We start from the raw sequence: 12,073 nt of genomic DNA on the forward strand, positions 1-12,073 counted from the left end.
AGTTGTTGCAATCAAATTATGTTAATTATGGAGAATTGCTAGGTTCCTCAAATGAGAAATATGGTCAACGATGCTGGTTGCCAACAGGTAAAATATGACCTAATGTTGGTGGACAGCCATCCATATTTCAAAGCCGGTTATTTTTGTTGAAGTCTACCCCCGTTTAAACATTGTGTGTTTTAGCTATAGACGTATGGGTTGTACCATCAGATTTGTCTTTGTCTTCCGCATCCAGTGGTACCAAGAGTTAGTCTGTGTGATTAACGGGGGCTGAGATAGAGCTGTGTTTGTGAGACAAAGATGGATTCGAAGGTGCCCAGGCCCGGGTCTTTTTTTACAAAAACATCTGTAGAGTCAGAATGGTTTGAATTACAAACTACTAAAAGCTATCTATGAAAAGCTGAGACTCTATAGAACATGCACATGTAACATGTTTTGCTCTATGATGCTCACAAGCTACATAAAAGTTGTTAGAAAGTACAAGGTTCTTCTACGTATGAAGGTCAAAGGTTGTCCTGAAAGGAAAATGTTTAAACACCTCATTTTGAAGCAAAATATAAGGGCTGGACATGGAGATCAACGAAAGCCAGAAAACTGAAAAGATTATTGCTGGGGTCTCAGGACTGATTCAAGAGATTTTATTTCACTAACAATAAGGATTTGGGAGACATTTCAGTAGTTTTTATTGTACATGGTTAACATCCACTCAGAACATATTCCCTTCATCCACGTTCATTGAAGAACAAGGAACAGTCAACAAAGGTGGAAGAAAAATTAGCAAAGTCATTTCTAACCACCAGATTCATGCTCTGAACGGGATTATCTTGAATCGTCATCATGGATAGCGAGATCTACCACTTTAGACACACATTTCTCAAGTAAAGCACTATAGAAATGATCCCTGAAAGTATAGTCTTGGTGCATAAGTTGTTGTGATCAAGGTGGAGCATCTTGAAAAGAGCATTTGCACCACCGGTTTGTGTTGCATTCTCAGCATCAACAGTTGTTGCAATCAAATTATGTTAATTATGGAGAATTGCTAGGTTCCTCAAATGAGAAATATGGTCAACGATGCTGGTTGCCAACAGGTAAAATATGACCTAATGTTGGTGGACAGCCATCCATATTTCAAAGCCGGTTATTTTTGTTGAAGTCTACCCCCGTTTAAACATTGTGTGTTTTAGCTATAGACGTATGGGTTGTACCATCAGATTTGTCTTTGTCTTCCGCATCCAGTGGTACCAAGAGTTAGTCTGTGTGATTAACGGGGGCTGAGATAGAGCTGTGTTTGTGAGACAAAGATGGATTCCGAAGGTGCCCAGGCCCGGGTCTTTTTTTTACAAAAACATCTGTAGAGTCAGAATGGTTTGAATTACAAACTACTAAAAGCTATCTATGAAAAGCTGAGACTCTATAGAACATGCACATGTAACATGTTTTGCTCTATGATGCTCACAAGCTACATAAAAGTTGTTAGAAAGTACAAGGTTCTTCTACGTATGAAGGTCAAAGGTTGTCCTGAAAGGAAAATGTTTAAACACCTCATTTTGAAGCAAAATATAAGGGCTGGACATGGAGATCAACGAAAGCCAGAAAACTGAAAAGATTATTGCTGGGGTCTCAGGACTGATTCAAGAGATTTTATTTCACTAACAATAAGGATTTGGGAGACATTTCAGTAGTTTTTATTGTACATGGTTAACATCCACTCAGAACATATTCCCTTCATCCACGTTCATTGAAGAACAAGGAACAGTCATCAAAGGTGGAAGAAAAATGAGCAAAGTCATTTCTAACCACCAGATTCATGCTCTGAACGGGAATATCTTGAATCGTCATCATGGATAGCGAGATCTACCACTTTAGACACACATTTCTCAAGTAAAGCACTATAGAAATGATCCCTGAAAGTATAGTCTTGGTGCATAAGTTGTTGTGATCAAGGTGGAGCATCTTGAAAAGAGCATTTGCACCACCGGTTTGTGTTGCATTCTCAGCATCAACAGTTGTTGCAATCAAATTATGTTAATTATGGAGAATTGCTAGGTTCCTCAAATGAGAAATATGGTCAACGATGCTGGTTGCCAACAGGTAAAATATGACCTAATGTTGGTGGACAGCCATCCATATTTCAAAGGCGGTTATTTTTGTTGAAGTCTACCCCCGTTTAAACATTGTGTGTTTTAGCTATAGACGTATGGGTTGTACCATCAGATTTGTCTTTGTCTTCCGCATCCAGTGGTACCAAGAGTTAGTCTGTGTGATTAACGGGGGCTGAGATAGAGCTGTGTTTGTGAGACAAAGATGGATTCCGAAGGTGCCCAGGCCCGGTCTTTTTTACAAAAACATCTGTAGAGTCAGAATGGTTTGAATTACAAACTACTAAAAGCTATCTATGAAAAGCTGAGACTCTATAGAACATGCACATGTAACATGTTTTGCTCTATGATGCTCACAAGCTACATAAAAGTTGTTAGAAAGTACAAGGTTCTTCTACGTATGAAGGTCAAAGGTTGTCCTGAAAGGAAAATGTTTAAACACCTCATTTTGAAGCAAAATATAAGGGCTGGACATGGAGATCAACGAAAGCCAGAAAACTGAAAAGATTATTGCTGGGGTCTCAGGACTGATTCAAGAGATTTTATTTTACTAACGATAAGGATTTGGGAGACATTTCAGTAGTTTTTATTGTACATGGTTAACATCCACTCAGAACATATTCCCTTCATCCACGTTCATTGAAGAACAAGGAACAGTCATCAAAGGTGGAAGAAAAATGAGCAAAGTCATTTCTAACCACCAGATTCATGCTCTGAACGGGAATATCTTGAATCGTCATCATGGATAGCGAGATCTACCACTTTAGACACACATTTCTCAAGTAAAGCACTATAGAAATGATCCCTGAAAGTATAGTCTTGGTGCATAAGTTGTTGTGATCAAGGTGGAGCATCTTGAAAAGAGCATTTGCACCACCGGTTTGTGTTGCATTCTCAGCATCAACAGTTGTTGCAATCAAATTATGTTAATTATGGAGAATTGCTAGGTTCCTCAAATGAGAAATATGGTCAACGATGCTGGTTGCCAACAGGTAAAATATGACCTAATGTTGGTGGACAGCCATCCATATTTCAAAGCCGGTTATTTTTGTTGAAGTCTACCCCCGTTTAAACATTGTGTGTTTTAGCTATAGACGTATGGGTTGTACCATCAGATTTGTCTTTGTCTTCCGCATCCAGTGGTACCAAGAGTTAGTCTGTGTGATTAACGGGGGCTGAGATAGAGCTGTGTTTGTGAGACAAAGATGGATTCCAAGGTGCCCAGGCCCGGGTCTTTTTTACAAAAACATCTGTAGAGTCAGAATGGTTTGAATTACAAACTACTAAAAGCTATCTATGAAAAGCTGAGACTCTATAGAACATGCACATGTAACATGTTTTGCTCTATGATGCTCACAAGCTACATAAAAGTTGTTAGAAAGTACAAGGTTCTTCTACGTATGAAGGTCAAAGGTTGTCCTGAAAGGAAAATGTTAAAACACCTCATTTTGAAGCAAAATATAAGGGCTGGACATGGAGATCAACGAAAGCCAGAAAACTGAAAAGATTATTGCTGGGGTCTCAGGACTGATTCAAGAGATTTTATTTTACTAACAATAAGGATTTGGGAGACATTTCAGTAGTTTTTATTGTACATGGTTAACATCCACTCAGAACATATTCCCTTCATCCACGTTCATTGAAGAACAAGGAACAGTCATCAAAGGTGGAAGAAAAATGAGCAAAGTCATTTCTAACCACCAGATTCATGCTCTGAACGGGAATATCTTGAATCGTCATCATGGATAGCGAGATCTACCACTTTAGACACACATTTCTCAAGTAAAGCACTATAGAAATGATCCCTGAAAGTATAGTCTTGGTGCATAAGTTGTTGTGATCAAGGTGGAGCATCTTGAAAAGAGCATTTGCACCACCGGTTTGTGTTGCATTCTCAGCATCAACAGTTGTTGCAATCAAATTATGTTAATTATGGAGAATTGCTAGGTTCCTCAAATGAGAAATATGGTCAACGATGCTGGTTGCCAACAGGTAAAATATGACCTAATGTTGGTGGACAGCCATCCATATTTCAAAGGCGGTTATTTTTGTTGAAGTCTACCCCCGTTTAAACATTGTGTGTTTTAGCTATAGACGTATGGGTTGTACCATCAGATTTGTCTTTGTCTTCCGCATCCAGTGGTACCAAGAGTTAGTCTGTGTGATTAACGGGGGCTGAGATAGAGCTGTGTTTGTGAGACAAAGATGGATTCCGAAGATGCCCAGGCCCGGTCGTTTTTTTTTACAAAAACATCTGTAGAGTCAGAATGGTTTGAATTACAAACTACTAAAAGCTATCTATGGAAAGCTGAGACTCTATAGAACATGCACATGTAACATGTTTTGCTCTATGATGCTCACAAGCTACATAAAAGTTGTTAGAAAGTACAAGGTTCTTCTACGTATGAAGGTCAAAGGTTGTCCTGAAAGGAAAATGTTAAAACACCTCATTTTGAAGCAAAATATAAGGGCTGGACATGGAGATCAACGAAAGCCAGAAAACTGAAAAGATTATTGCTGGGGTCTCAGGACTGATTCAAGAGATTTTATTTTACTAACAATAAGGATTTGGGAGACATTTCAGTAGTTTTTATTGTACATGGTTAACATCCACTCAGAACATATTCCCTTCATCCACGTTCATTGAAGAACAAGGAACAGTCATCAAAGGTGGAAGAAAAATGAGCAAAGTCATTTCTAACCACCAGATTCATGCTCTGAACGGGAATATCTTGAATCGTCATCATGGATAGCGAGATCTACCACTTTAGACACACATTTCTCAAGTAAAGCACTATAGAAATGATCCCTGAAAGTATAGTCTTGGTGCATAAGTTGTTGTGATCAAGGTGGAGCATCTTGAAAAGAGCATTTGCACCACCGGTTTGTGTTGCATTCTCAGCATCAACAGTTGTTGCAATCAAATTATGTTAATTATGGAGAATTGCTAGGTTCCTCAAATGAGAAATATGGTCAACGATGCTGGTTGCCAACAGGTAAAATATGACCTAATGTTGGTGGACAGCCATCCATATTTCAAAGCGGTTATTTTTGTTGAAGTCTACCCCCGTTTAAACATTGTGTGTTTTAGCTATAGACGTATGGGTTGTACCATCAGATTTGTCTTTGTCTTCCGCATCCAGTGGTACCAAGAGTTAGTCTGTGTGATTAACGGGGGCTGAGATAGAGCTGTGTTTGTGAGACAAAGATGGATTCGAAGATGCCCAGGCCCGGATCTTTTTTTTACAAAAACATCTGTAGAGTCAGAATGGTTTGAATTACAAACTACTAAAAGCTATCTATGGAAAGCTGAGACTCTATAGAACATGCACATGTAACATGTTTTGCTCTATGATGCTCACAAGCTACATAAAAGTTGTTAGAAAGTACAAGGTTCTTCTACGTATGAAGGTCAAAGGTTGTCCTGAAAGGAAAATGTTTAAAACACTTCATTTTGAAGCAAAATATAAGGGCTGGACATGGAGATCAACGAAAGCCAGAAAACTGAAAAGATTATTGCTGGGGTCTCAGGACTGATTCAAGAGATTTTATTTTACTAACAATAAGGATTTGGGAGACATTTCAGTAGTTTTTATTGTACATGGTTAACATCCACTCAGAACATATTCCCTTCATCCACGTTCATTGAAGAACAAGGAACAGTCATCAAAGGTGGAAGAAAAATGAGCAAAGTCATTTCTAACCACCAAATTCATGCTCTGAACGAGAATATCTTGAATCGTCATCATGGATAGCGAGATCTACCACTTTAGACACACATTTCTCAAGTAAAGCACTATAGAAATGATCCCTGAAAGTATAGTCTTGGTGCATAAGTTGTTGTGATCAAGGTGGAGCATCTTGAAAAGAGCATTTGCACCACCGGTTTGTGTTGCATTCTCAGCATCAACAGTTGTTGCAATCAAATTATGTTAATTATGGAGAATTGCTAGGTTCCTCAAATGAGAAATATGGTCAACGATGCTGGTTGCCAACAGGTAAAATATGACCTAATGTTGGTGGACAGCCATCCATATTTCAAAGGCGGTTATTTTTGTTGAAGTCTACCCCCGTTTAAACATTGTGTGTTTTAGCTATAGACGTATGGGTTGTACCATCAGATTTGTCTTTGTCTTCCGCATCCAGTGGTACCAAGAGTTAGTCTGTGTGATTAACGGGGCTGAGATAGAGCTGTGTTTGTGAGACAAAGATGGATTCGAAGTGCCCAGGCCCGGATCGTTTTTTTACAAAAACATCTGTAGAGTCAGAATGGTTTGAATTACAAACTACTAAAAGCTATCTATGGAAAGCTGAGACTCTATCGAACATGCACATGTAACATGTTTTGCTCTATGATGCTCACAAGCTACATAAAAGTTGTTAGAAAGTACAAGGTTCTTCTACGTATGAAGGTCAAAGGTTGTCCTGAAAGGAAAATGTTAAAACACTTCATTTTGAAGCAAAATATAAGGGCTGGACATGGAGATCAACGAAAGCCAGAAAACTGAAAAGATTATTGCTGGGGTCTCAGGACTGATTCAAGAGATTTTATTTTACTAACAATAAGGATTTGGGAGACATTTCAGTAGTTTTTATTGTACATGGTTAACATCCACTCAGAACATATTCCCTTCATCCACGTTCATTGAAGAACAAGGAACAGTCATCAAAGGTGGAAGAAAAATGAGCAAAGTCATTTCTAACCACCAGATTCATGCTCTGAACGAGAATATCTTGAATCGTCATCATGGATAGCGAGATCTACCACTTTAGACACACATTTCTCAAGTAAAGCACTATAGAAATGATCCCTGAAAGTATAGTCTTGGTGCATAAGTTGTTGTGATCAAGGTGGAGCATCTTGAAAAGAGCATTTGCACCACCGGTTTGTGTTGCATTCTCAGCATCAACAGTTGTTGCAATCAAATTATGTTAATTATGGAGAATTGCTAGGTTCCTCAAATGAGAAATATGGTCAACGATGCTGGTTGCCAACAGGTAAAATATGACCTAATGTTGGTGGACAGCCATCCATATTTCAAAGGCGGTTATTTTTGTTGAAGTCTACCCCGTTTAAACATTGTGTGTTTTAGCTATAGACGTATGGGTTGTACCATCAGATTTGTCTTTGTCTTCCGCATCCAGTGGTACCAAGAGTTAGTCTGTGTGATTAACGGGGGCTGAGATAGAGCTGTGTTTGTGAGACAAAGATGGATTCGAAGATGCCCAGGCCCGGATCTTTTTTTTACAAAAACATCTGTAGAGTCAGAATGGTTTGAATTACAAACTACTAAAAGCTATCTATGAAAGCTGAGACTCTATCGAACATGCACATGTAACATGTTTTGCTCTATGATGCTCACAAGCTACATAAAAGTTGTTAGAAAGTACAAGGTTCTTCTACGTATGAAGGTCAAAGGTTGTCCTGAAAGGAAAATGTTAAAACACTTCATTTTGAAGCAAAATATAAGGGCTGGACATGGAGATCAACGAAAGCCAGAAAACTGAAAAGATTATTGCTGGGGTCTCAGGACTGATTCAAGAGATTTTATTTTACTAACAATAAGGATTTGGGAGACATTTCAGTAGTTTTTATTGTACATGGTTAACATCCACTCAGAACATATTCCCTTCATCCACGTTCATTGAAGAACAAGGAACAGTCATCAAAGGTGGAAGAAAAATGAGCAAAGTCATTTCTAACCACCAAATTCATGCTCTGAACGAGAATATCTTGAATCGTCATCATGGATAGCGAGATCTACCACTTTAGACACACATTTCTCAAGTAAAGCACTATAGAAATGATCCCTGAAAGTATAGTCTTGGTGCATAAGTTGTTGTGATCAAGGTGGAGCATCTTGAAAAGAGCATTTGCACCACCGGTTTGTGTTGCATTCTCAGCATCAACAGTTGTTGCAATCAAATTATGTTAATTATGGAGAATTGCTAGGTTCCTCAAATGAGAAATATGGTCAACGATGCTGGTTGCCAACAGGTAAAATATGACCTAATGTTGGTGGACAGCCATCCATATTTCAAAGCCGGTTATTTTTGTTGAAGTCTACCCCCGTTTAAACATTGTGTGTTTTAGCTATAGACGTATGGGTTGTACCATCAGATTTGTCTTTGTCTTCCGCATCCAGTGGTACCAAGAGTTAGTCTGTGTGATTAACGGGGCTGAGATAGAGCTGTGTTTGTGAGACAAAGATGGATTCGAAGATGCCCAGGCCCGGATCGTTTTTTTTACAAAAACATCTGTAGAGTCAGAATGGTTTGAATTACAAACTACTAAAAGCTATCTATGGAAAGCTGAGACTCTATCGAACATGCACATGTAACATGTTTTGCTCTATGATGCTCACAAGCTACATAAAAGTTGTTAGAAAGTACAAGGTTCTTCTACGTATGAAGGTCAAAGGTTGTCCTGAAAGGAAAATGTTTAAAACACTTCATTTTGAAGCAAAATATAAGGGCTGGACATGGAGATCAACGAAAGCCAGAAAACTGAAAAGATTATTGCTGGGGTCTCAGGACTGATTCAAGAGATTTTATTTTACTAACAATAAGGATTTGGGAGACATTTCAGTAGTTTTTATTGTACATGGTTAACATCCACTCAGAACATATTCCCTTCATCCACGTTCATTGAAGAACAAGGAACAGTCATCAAAGGTGGAAGAAAAATGAGCAAAGTCATTTCTAACCACCAATTCATGCTCTGAACGAGAATATCTTGAATCGTCATCATGGATAGCGAGATCTACCACTTTAGACACACATTTCTCAAGTAAAGCACTATAGAAATGATCCCTGAAAGTATAGTCTTGGTGCATAAGTTGTTGTGATCAAGGTGGAGCATCTTGAAAAGAGCATTTGCACCACCGGTTTGTGTTGCATTCTCAGCATCAACAGTTGTTGCAATCAAATTATGTTAATTATGGAGAATTGCTAGGTTCCTCAAATGAGAAATATGGTCAACGATGCTGGTTGCCAACAGGTAAAATATGACCTAATGTTGGTGGACAGCCATCCATATTTCAAAGCCGGTTATTTTTGTTGAAGTCTACCCCCGTTTAAACATTGTGTGTTTTAGCTATAGACGTATGGGTTGTACCATCAGATTTGTCTTTGTCTTCCGCATCCAGTGGTACCAAGAGTTAGTCTGTGTGATTAACGGGGCTGAGATAGAGCTGTGTTTGTGAGACAAAGATGGATTCGAAGATGCCCAGGCCCGGTCTTTTTTTTACAAAAACATCTGTAGAGTCAGAATGGTTTGAATTACAAACTACTAAAAGCTATCTATGGAAAGCTGAGACTCTATCGAACATGCACATGTAACATGTTTTGCTCTATGATGCTCACAAGCTACATAAAAGTTGTTAGAAAGTACAAGGTTCTTCTACGTATGAAGGTCAAAGGTTGTCCTGAAAGGAAAATGTTAAAACACTTCATTTTGAAGCAAAATATAAGGGCTGGACATGGAGATCAACGAAAGCCAGAAAACTGAAAAGATTATTGCTGGGGTCTCAGGACTGATTCAAGAGATTTTATTTTACTAACAATAAGGATTTGGGAGACATTTCAGTAGTTTTTATTGTACATGGTTAACATCCACTCAGAACATATTCCCTTCATCCACGTTCATTGAAGAACAAGGAACAGTCATCAAAGGTGGAAGAAAAATGAGCAAAGTCATTTCTAACCACCAGATTCATGCTCTGAACGAGAATATCTTGAATCGTCATCATGGATAGCGAGATCTACCACTTTAGACACACATTTCTCAAGTAAAGCACTATAGAAATGATCCCTGAAAGTATAGTCTTGGTGCATAAGTTGTTGTGATCAAGGTGGAGCATCTTGAAAAGAGCATTTGCACCACCGGTTTGTGTTGCATTCTCAGCATCAACAGTTGTTGCAATCAAATTATGTTAATTATGGAGAATTGCTAGGTTCCTCAAATGAGAAATATGGTCAACGATGCTGGTTGCCAACAGGTAAAATATGACCTAATGTTGGTGGACAGCCATCCATATTTCAAAGCCGGTTATTTTTGTTGAAGTCTACCCCCGTTTAAACATTGTGTGTTTTAGCTATAGACGTATGGGTTGTACCATCAGATTTGTCTTTGTCTTCCGCATCCAGTGGTACCAAGAGTTAGTCTGTGTGATTAACGGGGTCTGAGATAGAGCTGTGTTTGTGAGACAAAGATGGATTCCGAAGATGCCCAGGCCCGGATCGTTTTTTTTTTTACAAAAACATCTGTAGAGTCAGAATGGTTTGAATTACAAACTACTAAAAGCTATCTATGAAAAGCTGAGACTCTATAGAACATGCACATGTAACATGTTTTGCTCTATGATGCTCACAAGCTACATAAAAGTTGTTAGAAAGTACAAGGTTCTTCTACGTATGAAGGTCAAAGGTTGTCCTGAAAGGAAAATGTTAAAACACTTCATTTTGAAGCAAAATATAAGGGCTGGACATGGAGATCAACGAAAGCCAGAAAACTGAAAAGATTATTGCTGGGGTCTCAGGACTGATTCAAGAGATTTTATTTTACTAACAATAAGGATTTGGGAGACATTTCAGTAGTTTTTATTGTACATGGTTAACATCCACTCAGAACATATTCCCTTCATCCACGTTCATTGAAGAACAAGGAACAGTCATCAAAGGTGGAAGAAAAATGAGCAAAGTCATTTCTAACCACCAGATTCATGCTCTGAACGGGAATATCTTGAATCGTCATCATGGATAGCGAGATCTACCACTTTAGACACACATTTCTCAAGTAAAGCACTATAGAAATGATCCCTGAAAGTATAGTCTTGGTGCATAAGTTGTTGTGATCAAGGTGGAGCATCTTGAAAAGAGCATTTGCACCACCGGTTTGTGTTGCATTCTCAGCATCAACAGTTGTTGCAATCAAATTATGTTAATTATGGAGAATTGCTAGGTTCCTCAAATGAGAAATATGGTCAACGATGCTGGTTGCCAACAGGTAAAATATGACCTAATGTTGGTGGACAGCCATCCATATTTCAAAGCCGGTTATTTTTGTTGAAGTCTACCCCCGTTTAAACATTGTGTGTTTTAGCTATAGACGTATGGGTTGTACCATCAGATTTGTCTTTGTCTTCCGCATCCAGTGGTACCAAGAGTTAGTCTGTGTGATTAACGGGGGCTGAGATAGAGCTGTGTTTGTGAGACAAAGATGGATTCGAAGATGCCCAGGCCCGGATCTTTTTTTACAAAAACATCTGTAGAGTCAGAATGGTTTGAATTACAAACTACTAAAAGCTATCTATGAAAAGCTGAGACTCTATAGAACATGCACATGTAACATGTTTTGCTCTATGATGCTCACAAGCTACATAAAAGTTGTTAGAAAGTACAAGGTTCTTCTACGTATGAAGGTCAAAGGTTGTCCTGAAAGGAAAATGTTAAAACACTTCATTTTGAAGCAAAATATAAGGGCTGGACATGGAGATCAACGAAAGCCAGAAAACTGAAAAGATTATTGCTGGGGTCTCAGGACTGATTCAAGAGATTTTATTTTACTAACAATAAGGATTTGGGAGACATTTCAGTAGTTTTTATTGTACATGGTTAACATCCACTCAGAACATATTCCCTTCATCCACGTTCATTGAAGAACAAGGAACAGTCATCAAAGGTGGAAGAAAAATGAGCAAAGTCATTTCTAACCACCAGATTCATGCTCTGAACGAGAATATCTTGAATCGTCATCATGGATAGCGAGATCTACCACTTTAGACACACATTTCTCAAGTAAAGCACTATAGAAATGATCCCTGAAAGTATAGTCTTGGTGCATAAGTTGTTGTGATCAAGGTGGAGCATCTTGAAAAGAGCATTTGCACCACCGGTTTGTGTTGCATTCTCAGCATCAACAGTTGTTGCAATCAAATTATGTTAATTATGGAGAATTGCTAGGTTCCTCAAAT

The 12,073-nt window shown here is 38.5% G+C and overlaps 12 non-coding genes across 12 annotated transcripts; all 12 read right to left on the minus strand.

The window, feature by feature from the left end:
* Positions 1-701: 701 nt before the first annotated feature.
* Positions 702-917, minus strand: LOC135561476 (small nucleolar RNA U3). The gene has a single exon (XR_010459495.1). It is a non-coding gene; the product is annotated as a small nucleolar RNA U3 (small nucleolar RNA).
* Positions 918-1,704: 787 nt separating this feature from the next.
* Positions 1,705-1,920, minus strand: LOC135561489 (small nucleolar RNA U3). The gene has a single exon (XR_010459507.1). It is a non-coding gene; the product is annotated as a small nucleolar RNA U3 (small nucleolar RNA).
* Positions 1,921-2,704: 784 nt separating this feature from the next.
* Positions 2,705-2,920, minus strand: LOC135561490 (small nucleolar RNA U3). The gene has a single exon (XR_010459508.1). It is a non-coding gene; the product is annotated as a small nucleolar RNA U3 (small nucleolar RNA).
* Positions 2,921-3,704: 784 nt separating this feature from the next.
* LOC135561491 (small nucleolar RNA U3) lies at positions 3,705-3,920 on the minus strand. Its single transcript, XR_010459509.1, has one exon. It is a non-coding gene; the product is annotated as a small nucleolar RNA U3 (small nucleolar RNA).
* A 788-nt stretch (positions 3,921-4,708) lies between these two features.
* Positions 4,709-4,924, minus strand: LOC135561492 (small nucleolar RNA U3). Its single transcript, XR_010459510.1, has one exon. It is a non-coding gene; the product is annotated as a small nucleolar RNA U3 (small nucleolar RNA).
* Positions 4,925-5,710: 786 nt separating this feature from the next.
* On the minus strand, positions 5,711-5,926 carry LOC135561524 (small nucleolar RNA U3). Its single transcript, XR_010459542.1, has one exon. It is a non-coding gene; the product is annotated as a small nucleolar RNA U3 (small nucleolar RNA).
* Positions 5,927-6,710: 784 nt separating this feature from the next.
* On the minus strand, positions 6,711-6,926 carry LOC135561520 (small nucleolar RNA U3). Its single transcript, XR_010459538.1, has one exon. It is a non-coding gene; the product is annotated as a small nucleolar RNA U3 (small nucleolar RNA).
* A 784-nt stretch (positions 6,927-7,710) lies between these two features.
* Positions 7,711-7,926, minus strand: LOC135561448 (small nucleolar RNA U3). Its single transcript, XR_010459467.1, has one exon. It is a non-coding gene; the product is annotated as a small nucleolar RNA U3 (small nucleolar RNA).
* A 787-nt stretch (positions 7,927-8,713) lies between these two features.
* Positions 8,714-8,928, minus strand: LOC135561473 (small nucleolar RNA U3). Its single transcript, XR_010459492.1, has one exon. It is a non-coding gene; the product is annotated as a small nucleolar RNA U3 (small nucleolar RNA).
* Positions 8,929-9,712: 784 nt separating this feature from the next.
* LOC135561521 (small nucleolar RNA U3) lies at positions 9,713-9,928 on the minus strand. Its single transcript, XR_010459539.1, has one exon. It is a non-coding gene; the product is annotated as a small nucleolar RNA U3 (small nucleolar RNA).
* A 791-nt stretch (positions 9,929-10,719) lies between these two features.
* Positions 10,720-10,935, minus strand: LOC135561494 (small nucleolar RNA U3). The gene has a single exon (XR_010459511.1). It is a non-coding gene; the product is annotated as a small nucleolar RNA U3 (small nucleolar RNA).
* A 785-nt stretch (positions 10,936-11,720) lies between these two features.
* LOC135561522 (small nucleolar RNA U3) lies at positions 11,721-11,936 on the minus strand. The gene has a single exon (XR_010459540.1). It is a non-coding gene; the product is annotated as a small nucleolar RNA U3 (small nucleolar RNA).
* Between the last annotated feature and the right edge of the window lie 137 nt (positions 11,937-12,073).

Source organism: Oncorhynchus nerka, linkage group LG17 (assembly GCF_034236695.1).
Source record: "Oncorhynchus nerka isolate Pitt River linkage group LG17, Oner_Uvic_2.0, whole genome shotgun sequence".
NCBI classification, from domain to species: domain Eukaryota; kingdom Metazoa; phylum Chordata; class Actinopteri; order Salmoniformes; family Salmonidae; genus Oncorhynchus; species Oncorhynchus nerka.